Source organism: Podarcis bocagei (assembly GCF_964188305.1).
Source record: "Podarcis bocagei genome assembly, chromosome: 9".
NCBI lineage: Eukaryota > Metazoa > Chordata > Lepidosauria > Squamata > Lacertidae > Podarcis > Podarcis bocagei.
The window spans coordinates 36,939,517-36,960,084 of NC_138134.1; the positions used below are offsets into that span (position 1 = coordinate 36,939,517).

At 39.1% G+C, this 20,568-nt stretch overlaps 1 long non-coding RNA gene across 1 annotated transcript; it reads right to left on the bottom strand.

The window, feature by feature from the left end:
* Nucleotides 1-556: 556 nt before the first annotated feature.
* LOC308595211 lies at nucleotides 557-20,388 on the bottom strand. Its single transcript, XR_014011920.1, has 4 exons — nucleotides 20,229-20,388; nucleotides 14,522-14,599; nucleotides 5,461-5,515; nucleotides 557-728 (listed from the first exon to the last, which is right to left on the bottom strand). It is a non-coding gene; the product is annotated as an uncharacterized lncRNA (long non-coding RNA).
* Between the last annotated feature and the right edge of the window lie 180 nt (nucleotides 20,389-20,568).

Consider the following 20,568-nt stretch of genomic DNA (forward strand, 5'->3'; position numbering starts at 1 on the left):
ACTGCAGGGCCTAGTGCTTTGCATGAATTTTTATGAGTGATATTGGTGGTGGGGTGGAGGGAATCCTAATCAGATTTGTGGTTAACACAAGCTTGAGAGGGATATCATAGCTAACACCTCAGAAGTCCGGAATAAAATTCAGAATACCCTCAAAAGAATGGGAAATGAGGCTGAAACTAACAAAATGGAATCCAGCGATGATAATTGGATAGTTCCACATTTAGATTTTTTAAAAGCACAGGAAAAGGATCTTCAGGACTGCAGTCAATCATAAGCTGTATATGAGTTAGCAACTTGATGTGGCTATAGAAAAAAAACCTCATTCGATTTTAGGCTGCGTTCCATGTTACAAGAAGTAATAGTTTGTACTAGTCATTTTGCATTAGTTGGAAAAGGAAACTATGTGAGAAACATTCTACAAGAAAAGGTATATTTAGGGTGGTTTCAGCAAGATTTTACTCAGAAGAGACCCACTGAAGAGGACAAGACTAGATGTAGTCAGTTCAAATTTTAGAAGAATAGATTTCAATTAAAATTAAGAAGCATACCTTGATGATGAGAGCAGTTTGCCAAAGGGACCAGTCATAAGGGGAACTTTCCCTTACAGGAGGTCAACAAGCAATAGATGGGCATCATCTGTTACTTATGCCAGTTCAAGATTTCAAACAGTGAATTGATACCCTATGGTGAACTCTGTAAATCTGTGAATAATTTATTTCTCCCACTTCCTAAAAAAAGGAGCAAAAATGTCAAAGGAATCTCAGCACAACCATCCAGCTACTTTGCCATGTTCTCCATTGACATCTTCAATATATAACAAATACGTTGCCCTTAAAGCACCAATGTTACTGTTAGTTCAAATTTACAACTCAAGGGACAACTCCACAACATTCTTTTTCAGATTACTGGATGCTGATTATTGGACCCCATCTCTTCCAGGTTCACCTATAGACATTGGGTGCTTCTGTGGATATTGTTTCCACCATGGCCTACAACCAGAACCAGCAACACCAGGGTAATGAGGACAGAGCACACTGGACCATGATCACCAGTACACTATCTTTATAGACAACTCTTCTCACGTGAAGAAAATTGCCTTAGCTTCCCAGGAAAATCTCTCAGGCATTATTGATCCTCCCTTTCTCTTTTCATTCTGCTTATTGATTTTCATTTTAAGCAGGTTGGTAGCAAGTGCTGCTTCACTCATTTCTGGCTGGTGATTAGTAATAAATATCCACACAAAGGGATATCATTATCGGATTCTGCAGGGCTGATCTGTAAACACAAAGCAGCTTATGAGAGTCAAATAAAGTAGAAGGAAAAAAGGACATGTGGCATTGCGGCAACCAAGAAACCATTTTGCACAAAAATATTGGCATATCAAAAGTGTGGGTTGAGGTGTTCTGTGTGGATTTCTGCATAAGGCAGTCATCTGGTTGCATTTCCATCCAATCAGTTTGCAGATCAGCTCACATTTGCCAAAGCACTGGGAAACTTCAGCCATAAATGTGGGGTAGGCTTGGCAAGTGGTGGAACCATCATGTGATACTTTTAACTCTGAACATTCACCATTGTTTCTCAACACACAATTATCCTTCAGTATGAAAATACTGAGAAAAACACACATGCATGCACACCACATTCCAACAAATTTACCATAAATATGGGTTCCTTCATATGGGGCCACAATCATGACCCTATGCTGAAGGTGCATCAGTTGAATCATGCCATAAATAATGGAAAATTTGTGGGAGTATGTTTTCTGATTTATGGCTAGAAAATGGTTTGATGGACTGATTCAAAACTTGGCTGTGTAAGAGAGGAATGTTTGAGGATGCTCCATGCCAACACTGGCATAGAAAGAATATTTTTGAAAATACTTATGTTAAACACATTAAAATGTGATGAAATTAAATTTATGAGATACTCTGGCATGTTGACAGCTTGGTGTGTGTTTTTCTTCCATAGATTTTTTTGGGTGTTTTTTTCAGAAATATTTATCAATTCATATTCTGACTTTGAGGAAACATTTGTTGTTTTAGATCCATGGAAAATTTGGTATGTACTTTTACCTATAAGACATTTTGTAGGGGCAGAGTTTGGTAATATGGTGCCCTGAATGAAAACAAAATTTGGTGCCATAGATATTTCTTATTTTCACAATAATTCATTTTGGTACAGTTGTTGTTTTTTAATGGATCTTCTCAGTAGGTACCCATATAAAAAGGGTTATCATCATCATCATCATCATCATCATCGTTATACCCCCTTGCCATGGCACTCTAAATTTGCCCTAAATTTGACACTGCACATCTGTAGTTTAATTAAAAGTGCCTGTTTGTGGCCACTGTTAGTCAACCGAGTTACTTATGCTATTGTCAATGGTCAACCATTTCTGGCCAATATTAGCCTCTGGAGGTATAGAACCTTGCTATTTCTAGGCAAGATTCTGATAGACCAGGCCTTAGCTATGTAGAGTTTATGGTTTAGGTGGGCCAAGAGGTTAGAAGTTAGGTATAAAAGGTCATGGGGAGAAGAAATCAGAGGAGATGAGTACAAACAATTTGAGAGAAATGGGGGGCTGGATTTCTGTTGGACAGCTTTTAAAGATGCAAAAGAGCTTTTAGGGGAAACCGTTCAGGAGCATAAGGTTCATGGGACAATTGAGTGTGGCATATTATTATATAAACATCATTTTAATACTGTGGTAAGTGTAAGAAGTAACAAATCCTGCCCTTGTTTTTGATGCAGGCCACTTTGAAGAAGAATGGAAATGGTGGGTAGTAGTAGTAGTAGTAAATAATAATAATAATAATAATAATAATAATAATAATAATAATAATAATAAATTATTTATACCCCGCCCTCCCCAGCCAAGACCAGGCTCAGGGCAGCTAACAACCAATAATAAAAACAAGTTGATTAAAATACAATTTAAAAGATTAAGGTACAACATTAAAACATTAGGGTGCAATCTCTTCATAGGAGGAGAAAGGAAAAAGAAAGAGGGAGAGACAATCAAACTGATTCTAAGCCAAAGGCCAGGTGGAACAACTCTGTCTTATAGTCCCTGTGGAAAAAAATCAGGTAAGAACCTCTGCAGCCTGCAAATTCCACTGTCAAGTCATGAGTGCCTCCACTATTATTTCTGGGTTGGCAATTGCATCCCAACTCTTAACCCATGGGATTAATTAACAGTTGGCTCCAAATGGAAGGCATGTGAATTTCAGAGATGATTGGAGATGTCCTTCTTCACTTCAGTCTTTGGGAGAGGTCTGTTTAGGCCAGATCTGTTTAGGCCAGCTGTAGTTAATAGATGCGTTTGAGGGAGCAGTATAATAGGATTCAATTTTAAAATGGATTTAGATTGCATTCTATAGTTCTAATATGCAGGTGCTGGTATCTATAAACCTTTCTGGGATCATATTTGATGAAGGACAAGTAAATACATGAAACCTCCAGCTCCCGAGTGAAAAGGAGGACTGAAGATTATCACACATTTCATTATTCTTACCAAATACATCACACTTATAAAGCTCACAGCCAGTACGTTAAGATTTCTTTCTATATATCTATCATGTTTAAGATGCCTATTTTACTAGTAAAATTGCACCCCCTGTACTGTCAACTGCATCAGTGCTTTTAAAAACAGGGAAGGATGATTCCCACACAAACACCGCCCACTAAGCAGCACTTGACAGTACCTGGAAAATTTTGGATATTGAGGCTATTGAGATGGTATGATGTGTGTTTTTTGAATTGTTTTTGCTTTTGTTTTGTTTAATGTGTTAATGTTGTGTTGTGTATTGTTTATATATTGTACTGTATGTTTTTTCTTCTTTTTTCTTCTTTTTTCTGCTTTTTTTCTTTTTGTAAGGTTTAAAAGTAATAAATATTATATATATATTTTTTAAAAAAGGAAAATTTGGTTCTTAACAGAAGTCTGAAGCAAACTGAAATTGCCTTAGTATATTTAAAACGAGTATGTGAAAAATCATGTCTTGCTCATGAATATTAAATTTATTCTTATTTTAATCTTCTTGATGGAGAGGGGGAAACCTTTTGCTATTAGGTTGTTAATATTCTTTCCCTTTTAAAAATCTTCCTGATAGCCATATCTGATGCATATCTTGGTGCTACTGAAAGGCATTGTTGGCTCAGCTCCCTTCTAAATTCTTCCTTCATAATTAAATTTCAGGTAATTTCTCCCCCTTTTAATTAAATGCGCACTGAATGTGTAATGAAAAGCAATGTATTTCTCTGTTGAAGGTTCTTCAGAGAGATTTCTTCCCCCCCTTTTTTTTTTACAAAATGAAAATCCAATTGCTGCACCAAAGGAAAATTAACTGTAATCTTGAGCAATAAGTGCAATGACTTGGGAACAATAAACAGCAGCGCAGTGAAGTGAAAAATAGTCATGCCTAGGGACAAAGATGAATCAGGACTGATAGAAACTTTGGAGTAAGTATGGCAAAAAAAACCCCACCAAAAAACCTACCACTGAAAAATATAGGCTTCCTTTCCAGGCAAAAGGCAGCAGGCATGTAGTGCTCAGAGAAGAAGTGAGGCACCAGAGGACTTCAGAAACTATTATTGACAATAGTGCAGCAAATTTATTCAGAAATAAGTGTGATGAATTTATGACACTATGAAATTAGGTAAAGATTTATTTCCAGGTTCATTAGCGTTAGCCAAAAATTAATCAGTAGTTAACACGTTCTAAAGGAAAGCTCATGATCAGCAATTCACTCAGAAGTTGTAACTGAGATCTGTTAAATACTACAAAACCCCTGAGCCTCTTGGGCTTGCTGATCAGAAGGTCGGCAGTTCGAATCCCCGTGATGGGGTGAGCTCCCATTGCTCAGTCCCAGCTCCTGCCAGCCTAGCGGTTCGAAATCATGCCAGTGCAAGTAGATAAATAGGTACTGCTGTGGCGGGAAGGTAAACAGCATTTCCGTGCACTCTGGTTTCCGTCACAATGTTCCATTGTGCCAGAAGTGGTTTAGTCATGCTGGCCACATGACCTGGAAACCTGTCTGTGGACAAACACCGGCTCTCTTGGCCTGAAAGCAAGATGAGTGCCTCAACCCCATAGTTGACTTTGACTGGACTTAACCATACAGGGGTCCTTTACCTTTACCTTTTTTACTACACAACTGTAGGCATGCCATGTAGGTCTACAATCTGGAATATGTCGTGCTTGGGATGAACTAGTTCATTTGAGCTAGTTCAAAAATCTCTGAACTAAGCCTGAAAGTCAATACTATATTTTCCAGGAGCTAAGTTCATTTTGGGGTAGAACATTGGATGATTTCTTATTCATCTTCACAGTGAGGGAAGAGAGGGGTAGTCAGACGGGGCAGAAATTAATCTTCTCAGACTGGAGGAGCAACAGGGAAGAGTAGGGCCAGGGCCTACAGCCTCAAAGCTAGAACCAACCAAGCCTATGTCCTCACTTACCAGAGATGTAAGTCAAATGCAGCCAACCCAAATTCCTAGTGGAATTGCTTTTCTCCTTTAAGCAGTGATAGAGAGCAAATATCAGAAGCATGAAAGTCAGTCAACATGGAATGAGAAGATAGAATCGGGATTCAAGATGACCTTAACAGGTTGGAGAACAGGGTCCAAACTAACAAAATGAATTTGAATAGGGACAAATTAAAGGTTCTACACTTAGACAGGAAGAACCAGATGCACAAATATAAAACGGGGAACACCTAGCTTACTAGCTGTACATGTTAAAAGAATCCAGTGGTCTTGGTGGACCATAAGCTTAACATGAGTCACCAGTGTGATGCAGCAGCAGAAAAGGCTGTATCAACAGAAGTATGGTGTCCAGATCAAGGGAAGTAATAGTACCACTCTATTCTGCCTTGGTCAGACCATACCTGGAATACTGTGTCCAGTTCTGGGTGCCACCATTTAAGAAGAATGTTGACAAGCTGCAACATGTGCAAAGAGGACAACCAAGATAACCAAGGATCTGTAAACCGAGCCTTATGAGGAACAGTTGAAGGAACTGGGTGTGTTTAGACTGAGAGGAGATATGATAGCCATCTTCAAATATCTCAAGGGCTGTTACATGGAAGAGGGAACAAGCTTGTTTTTTTTCCGCCCAGGAAGGGAGAACTTGAACCAATGGCTTTAAGTTACCAGAAAAGAGATTCCAATTAAACATCAAAAAGAACTTTCTGTCAGTAAGAGCTGTTCAACAGTGTAACAGTCTCCCTCCGGAGGTTGTGAGCTCTCCTTCCTTGAAGGTTTATTATTAGTAGTATTAGTAGTATTAGTAGTATTAGTAGTATTGTTTCCCTCCCATTTGACTGCTTTTCTCCAGCCACTCTGGGCGACTTAAGCATATATAAAAACATAGTAAAACTTCAAGCCATCTGTCATGGATGCTTTAGCTGAGATTCCTACATTACAGGGGTTGGACTAGATGGCCCTCCGAGTCCCTTCCAACTGTACAATTCTATATTTCTATGATTTGGAGAGCCATACGTAGGTTCCTCATTCCTGCCCATGAGAGACAAATTCATGCAGAATCCAAATGGGATGGCATTCTATGCAATCATCATGATGGTGGGTGGCAATGAAGTTTTTTTAAAAACAAAACAAAACAAAACAAAACCCAGTGATTCATTCAGGAATTGTGTGAATTGGTTCTTACTCAGTTTGATTTACTGACATTAGAGTCTGATAGTACTCAGAGATCAGGATTCGGCACTTATCTTCACTGCATGGTTTAGAAAACAACACTGGCCCCTTTTCCACATCTGTTTATATGAGTAACGATGGCTGGCTCACAGGACCATTTTGAAAATTAACACGATACTGATAGCAGCACATTATTAGCGTCAGCTTCAAATGATGAGTATTCATGTGGGTTGCATAATTTTCTGGAACATTTGTCCTGCCACATTTCTCCAGCTTTCTATATTTCCATTGCTTTAAGTCTTCATTCCAGTAAATGTGAAAACTTTCCAAAAATAATTTTAACAGCTTTAAACCCCTGTTAATTTTCTAATCTCCAAATTTGAGTTTTTAAGTTAGCTCTATTCTCATTTCAATTAAACTTCTCCTTTAAGCCAGAGACCTAACATTTTTGGGTCAGTGATTCATTTCATGATTACTGGTTTTCATGAACAGATGGAAATTATACTTTGTTTTCCAAGGATTACCTTCAATCTGTTGTTTGTGTTTTCATGTCCATTTCACTAGTGATCATTTATCTGCTTTCAACGCAGTTCCATGCATGTTCAACCTAACATCCATTCTTGTTTCATTCAATATTAGGTTGATTCCAAATAACTACGGGAACATATATTTATTTTAACAAGATCTTTCCCCTATACATTCATATATTCCACCCCCTGACACTTGCATGTAAAACAGAATTAAGAGGCAAGGAGTTGGTTTGTTTTTCCATTGCCGATCATTCTAACAGGATAATTTCTGTCATAAATTTTGAAGTTTCCTAATGATTCCCTGCTAACTGTACAGCAATCTCAATGAAAGACTGATAGCTTATCTGCAGATACATGACATTAGGAAGCCATCAGAAATCATATCAGTGTGTGTGGCACTAACAAACCAATAAATTTCATCTCTCTCTCTCTTTCTGTATCATCTTTCATATAGGAGGAATGTAAGATGTGATTATTCTACATTCCTGGCTAGCCTCTTACTTCATAATACAAGTGTCTGTACAGGCAAAGCGAGAACATAAAATAATTGGAGAACTTTATCTCCTGCTGTCCTAGCAGGTAATAACTATTCCTTGCCCTACCCTGCACCATTTCCTAGGCATGCAATTAGGAGACAGTAAGACCAATATAAAGCATCAGGACAGTATTTACCGGTAGTTATTTTGCAACTGAGTTTTTTGTTCATTTTATATATGAATTGCAGTCTTCAGGGGAGAAATGTGTTGATTATGTAGCCAAGACAGCATCACTTATGCACAAGAGAGGTATCACCAGACTCAGGGAAATGTCAAGGTTTTTTGAAGTACAACGAAAGCCTCATGGGGGAAAACCCACTTTCCAAGATCAGCCCATTGAGGACTGAGCAAGCTCAGTGGCCAGGAAGGATGGAGGAGGGGATGAAATGGAATATTTTTGGCAGGTGATGAGGACAAATGAAATAAGCTTATATTTTAAAAGGGTAGAATGAAGGATCCTTTGGCTTGGGCTCTTTTAACTCCCAAGCATAACTGACATCAATCAAAAGAGAAACGCATAACTAGCAAGAGGAATAACTATTGAAGAAGGGGGAGGATCAACAACAAAAAAGCTATGAAACAGCCATATGGATTTTCCATATGGATTTTAAAACCTTGCAGAGAAGTGGTGTAAGGGAAGAGTAGCAATAAATAATTTTGGCTTCTATATAGATGGCAATTTTCTGTTTGACATGTTAACACCTGTCGCAGTAGACAGCCTAACATCACAAAGTTTCATTTTGAAACAATGCAGGAACTAAATATGCTTGGCTTTGACTGCAGGCAGTGCATACCCCCCCCTCCAACTCTTAGTAGGCTTTTCTGTTGTACAATAGCTACATTTTGACAACGAATATTATAAAAAATAAAAATTCACTGGTTTCTTTCATTAGAACTGAATACTTACAGTCAATGCCGTATTCCTGCTTTAATGGGGAATAGTAGTATAGTTAGCAAGAAGGGAAATGCTAGCAACAGACAAACACACACACACTTTTTCCTGATGGTTTCTTTCACTTGACCCTTGAACTGCTGGAAATATTCAGTGTGATCCATTATCTTACTGGCCATTCTGATGCTTTCTGCCACTGTCAAGCTGGCTGAACACAGCTTTGATCTGGCTCACCGTATTCTCAGACTCTTCACATCAAACATATTACAAGCTCGCCAAACCCAGCAGGCTTTGATGCTGTGCGTTTCTCAAGCAGCAGCCAAATTGTAAGGTGCTTCTGAAAAGCAGGAGGTTTTGGAACTATTTATGATACAGCATGTGATGCGATACTGGCCAAAGGGGAAGGAAGTGAGAGCCTACTAGCTACGCAAAAGCCCTTGGGCATGCCTAAATTTGCTCTCTCCCGCCCAAGGAACTCCTACACAAAAAAGACAGAATATTTAGCTTCAGGGCAGGATCTCCGCCACACACATCAACTCTCCTCAGCTTAACACACTTAACCCTGGCCACAGTCTGCCGCAAACCAAAATCAGGAGCAAAAGAGATACAGTCCACAACGGTGCCTGTAAAACTGGCGAGTTTGTAGGAAGCCAGCTTGTAAAGCCAGCATGTTAGAAAGAAGCAGGCTAGACACAAATGCCATATATAATCCAAGTGAAATGCGAGCAGATGGGAAATGATCAGGCAAGGGAAATGTAGCTCTAGGGAGGGCACAGCAGGTGGAAAAGCTTCAGATTTCACCTCTTTTTTACTTAATTAATTTAAGCTTTTTATTTAATTCATGAATAACTATTTAATAAACAGGATATGATGACAGTTCTACCTCAGGTGCAATGCCTGCATGCAGAAATATTACTGCAGGACTCACTTCTGGTGTGTTTCCTTCATCATTTGTGCAGGAGGAGGATGTACCCATGCAGGAATGAGAAGTCTGTGCAGGCCTCCCCCATCCCCATCCAGCTTTTCATGCAAATTATCATTAATACTCTGAGAATCATTAAATTCCATTGTGCAGGGAAGCAGAGCTGGATGGGAGCATGGGAGGTGTAATTAAACAAAATGCTGTATATCAGAAAAACACACACATTAAAATGTGTATATTAGGGGAGAGACACACTAAAATTCTGATGAATTTTCATGAACATATTATTCCAAAGAATAATTTGGAAACAGATGCAGAAATGTGGCAAACTGAGCTAGTCTATAAAAATGAGACGGTGACAGAAATCAAAATTTACACACTTATCCGTTGCTAAAAGGAAATCTACCCTCCGCCTCTTTAATGCAAATGCTATCCACTTCTTTTAGGCCGTGTTCTACCAGTCTCCATATTGCTTTGCTTTGTCTTGTAGATCTTCTAAGCTCTTGTTCAATCTGTTTGTGTCTTTCTGATGTTTACGCCAGATCACCATCATATCAACCCTTTGTAGAGATACTACTTTCTGCGCAGACTATCACGTGCTGGGTTAGAGCTCCTTAGTGTTGCATGCTCTGACTTGAAGATGCTGTGCTTTCCTTTTCTATTATTGGCCATCCAAAAGTGGCACTAAAAAGGACCGCAAAGCCTCTTTCTTAATAACTTTTACAGTCTGTGTTCATGCTGAGCCATCATAAATGTGCACCTGCTCATTTGCCTGTGAGGGTTTTCACGTTCTGTGAGCCAATGGCATGCTATTATTTAATATTTATATTTCATACTGCCTTACCAGAAATGTACTTCAGACTAGCCTACTTCTGGCACCATGTGTTATTCCTAGTGTTATGAAGCAATGCTGGAAACTGTTATATGTTAATAGCAAACACTGTGTTGTGGCTTTGCAGAAGAGCATTCCCTATTATGATGTTAAAGAAATCTAGCTTGGAAGAAGCCTTATTGGGTTAAATTGAACTTGCTCCTAGGTAAAAAGGTATAGGATTGCAGTCTTAGATAACACTCCAGCTTGTTCCCTTCCACTCCCTCTGTCTGCTACTGCCATTATCCTTTCAGTCATTTCTAATATATTTGCATTTGACTGTCCCCTTTTCTCACCACACACAGATGGATACTTGAGACCAAACTCAGTTATAGCTGTTAAGACTATGAACTGAAGCCCTCCAGGTGTGCCTGGAGAGCAACACTTTTAACTTTTGCAATTCTTTTCAGTGAGGGGTCTTAGCATACTTTTTTGGGTTTGAAGTATTCAAATCTGCTATTATTTTTGTGGTTGGACAACACTTAGCTTGGTAAATCTACATTTGATTTAAAAGCACATAAACTCTTCTTGGAAATCAAAAGAATTTTAAGTTTGCCTTCTGAAAATGTCAGATAATGCTATAAAAATTGTTTCTCTGCATAAAACATATCCTACTAAGCATATAACATTACCCTGGAATCAAAAAGCAACATTAGAAAGTAACGACATCAGTTAATAAGAAATTTAAACAACAAGTTTCATCATGTTTTGCTTTGTTTCTTTCTTGGACCTCATTTGCCAACTTGCTTCTTGGCCTCTGATGTGGCCCTAAAATTTCTCATGCATATACACCCTACCTGCTGCCTCTGTGACTTGTTTCACACACCTCTCTATAGCCTGAGCATGACAGGGCTACTGTGACTATTGCATGGGCTCATCAATTAACTTCTTTACTTCTGCTGCAGTACGTTTACATGTCAAAGAAGGTTCATATACCCCATCTGACCTGTCTATCAGCTCCAACAGGAACAAAGCTCTGGGGTTGATGGAATGTGTCTTCCTCAGTCATACAGGAAAATCTCCTAGTGTCTCATCATTTCCACCCCTCAAGTCAATTTTCTTTTGGATACCAGCTCTCCTCTCATCACTGTCATCTGAACACAAGAGTGTTTTGCTTTGTAGGGGTAGTGCAGACAAACAATGGATTCCACTATCATTCTTACGATGTTGAGGGTTTTGCCTTTAAGTCATGTTTTGAAACTTATATGTGACAAAGCCTGTTTGCTGTTGTTAACCACCTGGAACGGCTCACTAGAACAATTTCAAGAAGAGGTAGATATGTGTGAAGTTTTCTTGTACTTGTGGCCTGTGTGATCTGATATCTGTATGCTTGAATAGTAGACAAGAACCTTTATGGCATTATCACTTAGTGACGTAAGAGGCTCTTCAGTTGAGAGTTTGGCGAATGAAGGATCAATTTCAAGATCTGCAGCACTGTCTAGTATCTTGCCAGTGTTACTTGTTCTGTGATCAAGTGTCACTGAGGTAACACTTTTGGCATGGAGGATGCCAGATCAGCTTACAACCAAACTTGACCTCTACCCAGAGGCATAGGAAGGTCAGATGGTACCCAATGCAGAAAATTTCTTGTCAGCCCCCCCCATTGATTTTTTTAAAAAATGCCTGCTCCAAAGGTCTTATCTTACTAAACTAGGGATTATATAGCTATATCTGAAATTTCATGCATATCAGTTAATATCTTGACCCTACTCCACTGAATTGAAATTTTAGCCTTCACGACATAGAAAAATGGCCAAGTAAACAGCTATTTTCATGGAGGAGGGTCAAGTTATTAACTGATATGCATGAAATTTCAGATATAGCTATATAATCCCTAGTGTAGTAAGATAAGACCTTTGGAGCAGGCATTTTTTTTAAAAAAAAAGTTTTTTATGAATCGCCCTAGTAGGGCAGTAATTGTTCCTTGATAATTTGTCACCCCCCTCCATGATGGCACCTGGGGCAGCCCGTCCCCCACTTCCTACGCCCCTGCCTCTACCTAATGCATGGTACCAGCCTCCCAGCCAGTGTTAACATTCCTAGAATCACTTCCAATGGCCTGTTGGCTCTTATCAATGCCTTTCTTCTTCATGAAATCTACAAGATTATTAGCAATAACTTCAGCAGGTTTTTCTTTCTTTGAGCCTTTCTCTTAAGTGGTAAAGATATCTTCCACATGCCTCACTGCACACAGAATAATGCTGTTCTGTGGTGATGCTGGGGAACTGCTTATTGAACTGTCTGCTCTCAGCATAACTTGAGTTGTATCTTCATGGTCGTAAAAGAAGATGCAGTTGATTCAACCCTTCTGAGAAAGATCATCAAATTCCTGATCCAGGGATTTCATAACTTTCTCTTGGATCTCCTCTTGTCTCTTGTGTCCTTCATGATCAGGCCAGCATCCATGAAAGCAGTAGGAGGTTTGAAGGATTTGAATTAAACCTGGCCAGCGAAAATGCCCTTCTTTCTTGAGGATTAAGCAAAAATTCAAGATAATTGTGCTTAATTTCATATGCCCAAGAAAGTTGAAAGTTAAGCGGGGAACATGTTTTCTCTGCTGCTGCTGTTAGTTCCTGGTGTTCAATGTCCCACCACCTAGTTTTTATTATAGCCTTCCATCATTTCCATTTGAGCATTAGCCATTTGCTCTTCATTTTAACCAGCAGATAAAATTAATCAGCAGAGAAAATTATTTCATCTGATATTCTTGAAGCATTCTGCTTACTTCTCTGCTTATATTCAACAAGCCTTCTTTTCTTGTCTTCTTGTCACTTCCACTTTTTGTTATGCTCAAGCATATTACTTGGCAAATGTTTTTATTGACCTGTATGCAATTTTGCACACATATTTTTCACAAAAAAATAAGACAAGTTTGAAATTGAGAGTTAATAGAAATTACACAAAAATCTTAAAAAAGTCAACATTTTTATGTAGTTGTTTACCAAGCAAAACTAAATTTAACCAACATATATTTTGAATTCCCATGTCATGTTCAAACTTTCTAGCACCCCTCATTTTTGGAGATTGAAAATTGAAAAATTCAGCACAACTACTAGTAGGAAAAGTGGAGTTGCATAAGGTAAAATTTGTGAGAAAAAAATCAAGGGGTTAGCAACAACAACAATGAGCACTCACAGTTTACATTGTGGGTGCCCTTTGCAGGATTGCACATGGTGCTACAGTTCCCAGGGAGCTTACTGGCAAACAGGGGCTGGCTTGCCTCTCAGTGTTAGTTTTTGGAGGTTCACACCCAGCCTCAGTAATCAAGTTTCTTGCTGGGAGGTGGGGCCAGCCCCATTTATAAATAGGGGGTGGAGCCGACAATAGCCAGGCAGTTGGCTCTGGAGATTCAGCCTCCCTTTGCTTAATGTTTCTTGTTTGCAGGTTAACTTTTTCTTCCTGTTTAGCCAGCACTGCAACGGTCTTTGACTGGTTGCTGTTGAAGGACCGGGAAGAAATTTTCCTGCATTGGCAGGTTTTGTCATCCCCGTAGCAATTCATCACATCTTTGGGGGTTATGACCTTGGGTGGAATCCTTTAATCTTTTCTTCCCTATGTGGTGTGTGTGGGGACGCGGGTAGTGCTGTGGTCTAAACCACAGAGCCTAGGACTTGCTGATCGGATGGTTGGTGGTTCGAATCCCTGTGATAGGGTGAGCTCCTGTTGCTCGGTCCCTGCTCCTGCCAACCTAGCAGTTCGAATAGGTACCGCTCTGTCGGGAAGGTAAACAGCATTTCCGTGCGCTGCTCTGGTTCACCAGAAGTGGCTTAATCATGCTGGCCACATGACCCAGAAGCTGTCTGTGGACAAATGCTGGCTCCCTTGGCCTATAGCGTGAGATGAGCACCGCAACCCCAGAGTCGTCCGCGACTGGACCTAATGGTCAGGGGTACCTTTACCTTTATGGTGTGTGTGTGAAGTGGTGACTCACGCCCCTGCTTCTTTATTCCTTATGATCCCTGGGGGCTAGGGGCTGTCACCACCTGATCACACAATAACAATTCTAATACTAATATGATGATAAATATATTGTTTTTTTAAAAAAAGTTTTAATGCTTTTAACTGTCTATTAATTGCTATTTTTTTTTGAAAATAAGAGGTGCTGGGACTCACCATGAACACCTCCCTTGTTCTCTTAGAATGGCAATGGCACCCACCTGAGAGGTGCAGAAACTGAGTTCTGGCGAGTTCCTGCTAAATTTTTTAAAAAGCCCTGTAAATGCCACACTTTTTTAACAACAAAAGAGGTGCCGGTTCTGCGTACCCTTGATTACCTCCTGAAAAAAGCCCTGCTTTTATCTATAATTATATTTGTACATTGTTTGGAGAGCTTTCTGATCATTTCCTAAATCATCATCATCATCTCTTCCTGCTCTTCTACTAAATGTACTTAAAGCAGCAAACAATAATAAACCCAAACAGTATACTAAGTAAACCATGCAAAATCAGGATAGCAAAGCAAGTGCAAAATAAGATAATTATGTTTTGCAGTAGTCACTGTTGGAAGCCTCATGTATGCAGTCTGTAAAACTTAAAGAACCGTTTCAGAGTTCAGATGGATTGAAAATGGCTGGTGTTGGGAAAATTGTTCCCCCTTGTTGTTTTCTTTTTCAGTATTAAAAAGAGAGAAAAAGAGCTCTCTGCTGTCCAAAGCAATGGAACCTGCACATTTCCCCCCCCCCCTTTGTTCTTTCAATAAATTACTAGGCAATTTAAACCAGATAGTGTTCTGGTGCTGCTGAGAATTGCATGTCAAGGCATGTGGTAACTTCTACTTCTTGGTTTTCATCCCTGTAATGATTTTGAAGAACAACACTAGTAAACAAAGCCCTACAGGTAGGAAAATAAGCTTTCTTCAGGTTTGTTGTATTCACGCTGCTCAGTGTGCATTGAAAATCCAATTCAGTGTGTGCTGCAAAAAATGTGCTATGAAGGGTAGTTGGTTTTGTAAAAATGGAAGGTTTCTAAATAAGACGTTTACCCACACAATGTTCTCTGCTATTTTAATGGACAAATTTTAATGAATAAGCATCTTGGAAATGGACAAAGATCTCTCTCTAAAAGCACATCTTTCTCCAAGGTGGTTGACCTACAATTTCTTTTATACAATGCAGACTTTATGCAATGCCATTTCAGGAAGGTGGGGAGTATTGCTTCTCCCTCCTCATGTTTCTGACCAAATGCAATTATTCTCCAGGGGCACCTATAATTCTGGCCAATTCACAGCTTATACACATACTGTATAACTACTATTACAAACTAATTGTCCTATAGACTAAGACTACGACCCTTCTTTATGTGGGCACAATATCCATGCATGGAGTGATTCCCCATAGGGCTTTCTCCCCCCCCCCCACCAACTCCTACCCTTGCTCTGTAAACATACAATGTTCCAGGATAAACTAGGAAAGGGGAGCTCTGCATCTTCCATCCCATTCTTTGCTCAGTCAAGCTCTAGAGTAAAAGTAACTTAACCAAGAGGAGGATGAGGGTTAGGTCAGCTTTGTATGGCTCTCCTATTCCCTACACAGCCCTAATGAACTGGTTGTGTGTTCCTGAATGTGTGGAGTAAAAAATAAATAAATCTGTTTATCCCTCAGCAGATTTCTCTGCATCCTGGAACAGCAGCACACAGAAGATATTTCGGTAGTTCTGTAAACCAAAGACAGAAATCCCTCTGTTGAGTTGATTCTATGTGACTATGATAGCATTGCTAGAGTCATTATGAAGTATACCAAAAGCTACAGCAAATTCTCTTAAAATACTTTTTGCCGTTTAAATCTGAACATATTCCCAGGTGGGCCTTTTAGCATTTCTTCAAATTTCATCTTTTTCCATGAAATGGTACCCCTCATGATAATGAATGAAAACCTGAGTTTTATTTGGTTTCTTTAGTAAAAGGAAATTCAGAGTAAAATTGAGAGATCTTCTTCTCTATGTAGAAAGTGAAATGTGAAGAAGCTGGAGAGTTCTGTTCCTTGACCTCCAACTATTCATGAGGGCAGTGTTGATCAATACATAAATATTATACTAGTATTTGAATATTTGTGCCTTCTCTCTTGGTACTCTTCTGAAGTCCTATGCAGAATTAAATGGAACTGCATTGAACACAGGGATACTTACTTTTGAGTAAGCATGCATAGGATCACATTGTTAATTGCTTGAACTCCATATTGTTTTGAAGATTTGGAGTGTTCCTAATTACTAATTTAGGCAGTATTCTAAGCAGGAGGGAAATGGTGATATGTTATGCCTAACAGGGCTTGAAAAAGAAATGACTACTTCAGTTGGTTCACAAATTTTCAAGGTTATATCCTTAGAGTAAATGATGCATTTGGTCTTGTGAGATCTGTTACATTATAGAGAATAGCTTTTCTGAATTCATCCGCCTCATTGTGAAGCTCTCTAAAGACCCCTTTCCATGTTAGAATGGTCAGTAACAGAAGTGAGTTGACAAGTTACTCCCCTGACTGAAATTATAATGTGGAAAGGGATTATATGTATATATGCCTACCAGGAGCTCAGGCACAGGCCTGCCAAGCTGCTCTCCAAGTCCCAGTTGAGAAAACTTGAGACTTCGTGTGGTGCATTTGTATTTGTATTTTGTGAATGCATGGGGCAGGTCTCATCTTTAGCCAAGAAAGCAACATAATCTATGAAGTCCACTAATGTTGTCCACAATTTAGACCTGCTGGGCAGAGATAGGATTGCTCCGAAGTCTTCTTGCATCAAATATGTGTCAGTGAATGGATTCTAGGCTGGCATAGCACCCACTGTTGTATGCCAGCAGCATCTACCTCCGTTGGAACCATTATACTAGAAAAATGCTGTCAGTGCAACAGGGAAGTGGGTGGAGTTCGGATTGTGACAGGGAGGAATTCTGCCGTTCATCAAGTAACAATCTCAGGGCAGATCATGATGTTGATAATAGCATGGAAATCATAACTATATCTCATCATCTTGGCTGTGAGTCCTGGGAGATCTGCACTCTGGCTTGCAGGTCTTTCCCCACTTGGTCTCAAAGGGTGAGGACTGACTCTGGCTACAAAAGCTAAGGTTGCTGAATAAACTACTGGGCTGATGTAGTATTGAGATTTCCATATAAAACCAAGGTAGCTAAATCAGAATACAATTAATACAAAAGGTGTGTGTGTACTTTGGAATGCCTGGTGGGATGCAAACATTTCAAAATGGTGATGAAAGTCGGGTAATATTGGTATCAGGTAAAACTCAGGGGGAAGAGTGACCCACATCTGTGGTTCAACCACCAAGAAGGCCCTGTCACATGTTCCTGGTATGCCAGGCTTTATTTGGTGCCAATGCAACCAGAAGGGTCTTCCTGGAAGACCTTTAATCATGGGAGAGACATTCCTCCAGGTAACTGGGTCCTGAAATTTAATCAGGGGTCTTGATCAGGGGTCACTCCCACTTACAATGATGGAGCAATGTGAAACCTGAGAAAAAGAGGAAGCATACATAAAAATATGCCCACAGAAGTTAATGGACAACCCAGAATGCCTGAAAACAAGCAGCTTTTTGATGGGCATTTGGTGATAGATTGACAAACTGCATACAGTCAGGAAGAACAAAATGAAACGAAGAGCTGATTAATAACGCTTGTCCTCCTACATGTTTTATAGGTACACTAAAGATGACATTCCACTCTGCCTGTTGTTCCTCTCATATTTCCTTGCAGGATATTCATCTTGGAGCTAAATAACCAATAACTTCAGGAAGATCTCACACAGCCGCCACCAGTGTAAGTATTGCTACAATGACAACATCATCTCCCCAAATCAGTAGATAATGTACTTCCAAATATAGATACCAGGGAGGTTGCAATTTGAAGAATACAGAACTAGCCTGGAATTAATTATAACTGGGGAGAAAGAGGAAAAATTCACTGAGCAATTGCATTTACCTGCTGGGATTCTGAGTAGTAGGCAAAACTAGTTAGATGAATGAATAGGCTGATGTGGTATACGGCAGCTACTTATTTACATTCCAGTACTGTACTGAATAAACATTATCCAGTTTTCAATAAATATATGTTCCTGTTGTTATCTATAACTTATTCTAACATAATTTTACTATTTCTGCTCTCTGCATTTTTAAAAAGACATTCATTAAAGCAGTTTCAGCATTATCCTTCCACTTATCTGCTATATGCAGTGCATTGATCTGAAACAAATTATTCATTATATGTTTCAGTTCGGCCCTCCAGATACTACAAATGTAAGACCACTAGATCCCTTGGCAAATCATATCCCAATATTTCCCTGATTTGTTTTGTAACTTTCCCCCAGAATGTTTGGTGTTATTTTAAAAAAATATTTGTTGCAATGCCATCATATATGCATAAAAGCTGTTGGGCTGTTTTATAATTCACATTTCCAGGGTTTTTCCATTGTTGAAATTAGGTTTCTGTTGTTGGAATTACATAATGTTAAGTGCTGCTGAAACATATTTGAGAGACATATTCCTTCAGGATTATGCGTATCAGTTTATAGGATATATTATACCAAATCAATTCTCATGCATCTTGCAGTGCAGCAAAACTCCAAGCCTTCCTCCCATTTAGTTTGATATGGGCAAGTTGCCAGGAAATCCTGCCATTATTTCCTTGTTCGATACCTTAATAGATTGTTTAATATTGTTTGTGGCCCAAGTTTCTCAAACTTTGATCTCGCCCTGACATGTTGCATGATTAATGTGATAACTATGTGCCTTTCAAAATATTGACAGAAAGGCAGTCTTTTCATTTTTATATTGATTGCTAGTTCTTGAAACGAAAGTATCTGATCATTACATATCTTGGTGATATTATGGGTGAAATCAAAAGGCCCTCCAATGAAATAGAAATTGTTTGTGGAATGGACTGAGGTTCCCTCTGCCGCCCCCTAATCTGCTTGAGGTGGTTCCCCCCCCCCCCCCGGCCAATTTTGGAGTTTGCGTGAGGGCTACTGGAGAAGAAAGGAAAGAAAAATTCTATTGCAAAAGTGAAAATGTTTTCTGGATTTATCAAGACCTACATTTTTTTCTATTTATGAAATATTCATGTTAAAGATTAGAAGTAGAGGCTCAGTTTTGATCTGCGCATATCCCAGCTTTCATTGTTCACAAAACATGGAGTTGGATCTGTGGGAAGAGTTCCTCTCATATTAAGGGCATTTCTGGCACCCACTAATGGAAGTTCTGTCTCTTGCAGCCTGATATCCCTCCCCATCAAATTCTGCAGATGGTTGGGGACCATAATGCAATACATAGGGGAGTCCTTACATTTGCTTACTCTAATACCTAGCTTTATCAAAATAGGTTTCTCTAATTTAATTGTAACGTGCAAACAAAGTGTCCTGTATAAATATTCCTTAACATATCTACTACATTCTGATTTTCTAAATATACACACATTTAAAAGGCAAATTGTAGCCATGAAATGATGCTGGTGATGAATGATTATTTTATGATCAGGACAAAACACAGAGATTATCTTTTTGACCTTACCACAGATACCTATTGAATATCTTACCCTTTCTTAAAGACAAATTTACTTCTGCTGTGCCTATCACCAAAACAGACAGGAATCATAATACTTAAAGCATCTGCAACTGATATCACAACAACATGTTTATCATTTGGATACACTCAATCAATACTACTTTTCATCATCTGAAGAAAAGGATTGCTGTTTATGACTTCCTAAAAATGAAATTATTAGCCTCTAGCTTTGAATGTTCCAACATAGATGCTGCTAGGCAAATAGTCCCCCGAAGCATTTGGAGAGGAACAGTTCTAACTTTTTTATAACATCATATTTTACCTTTATGATTTGCTGCTTTGCAGATTGATAGTTGAGGGTTTATTTTATTTTACTTTATTCCTGCACAAGGAGAAAGTTTGAAGCATTGTCTGTGCTAGCCATCACCAATGTGGTACCTTCCAGGTGTTTTGGCCTATAACCCCCAACAGCCTCAGCTTCCCAGCTGTGGAAGTTGTAATCCCAGACATCGTCAGGGCACCGGGTTGTTGAAGGCTGGTCTATACTTACATCAGAGTGAGGTAATAAAATGCTGTCTGGCAAAATGGACTGTAGCACTTCAAACTGCATGTAGGTGATACATTTTTTAAAAAACAGTTGTTGTTTTAAAAAGAGTTTGACT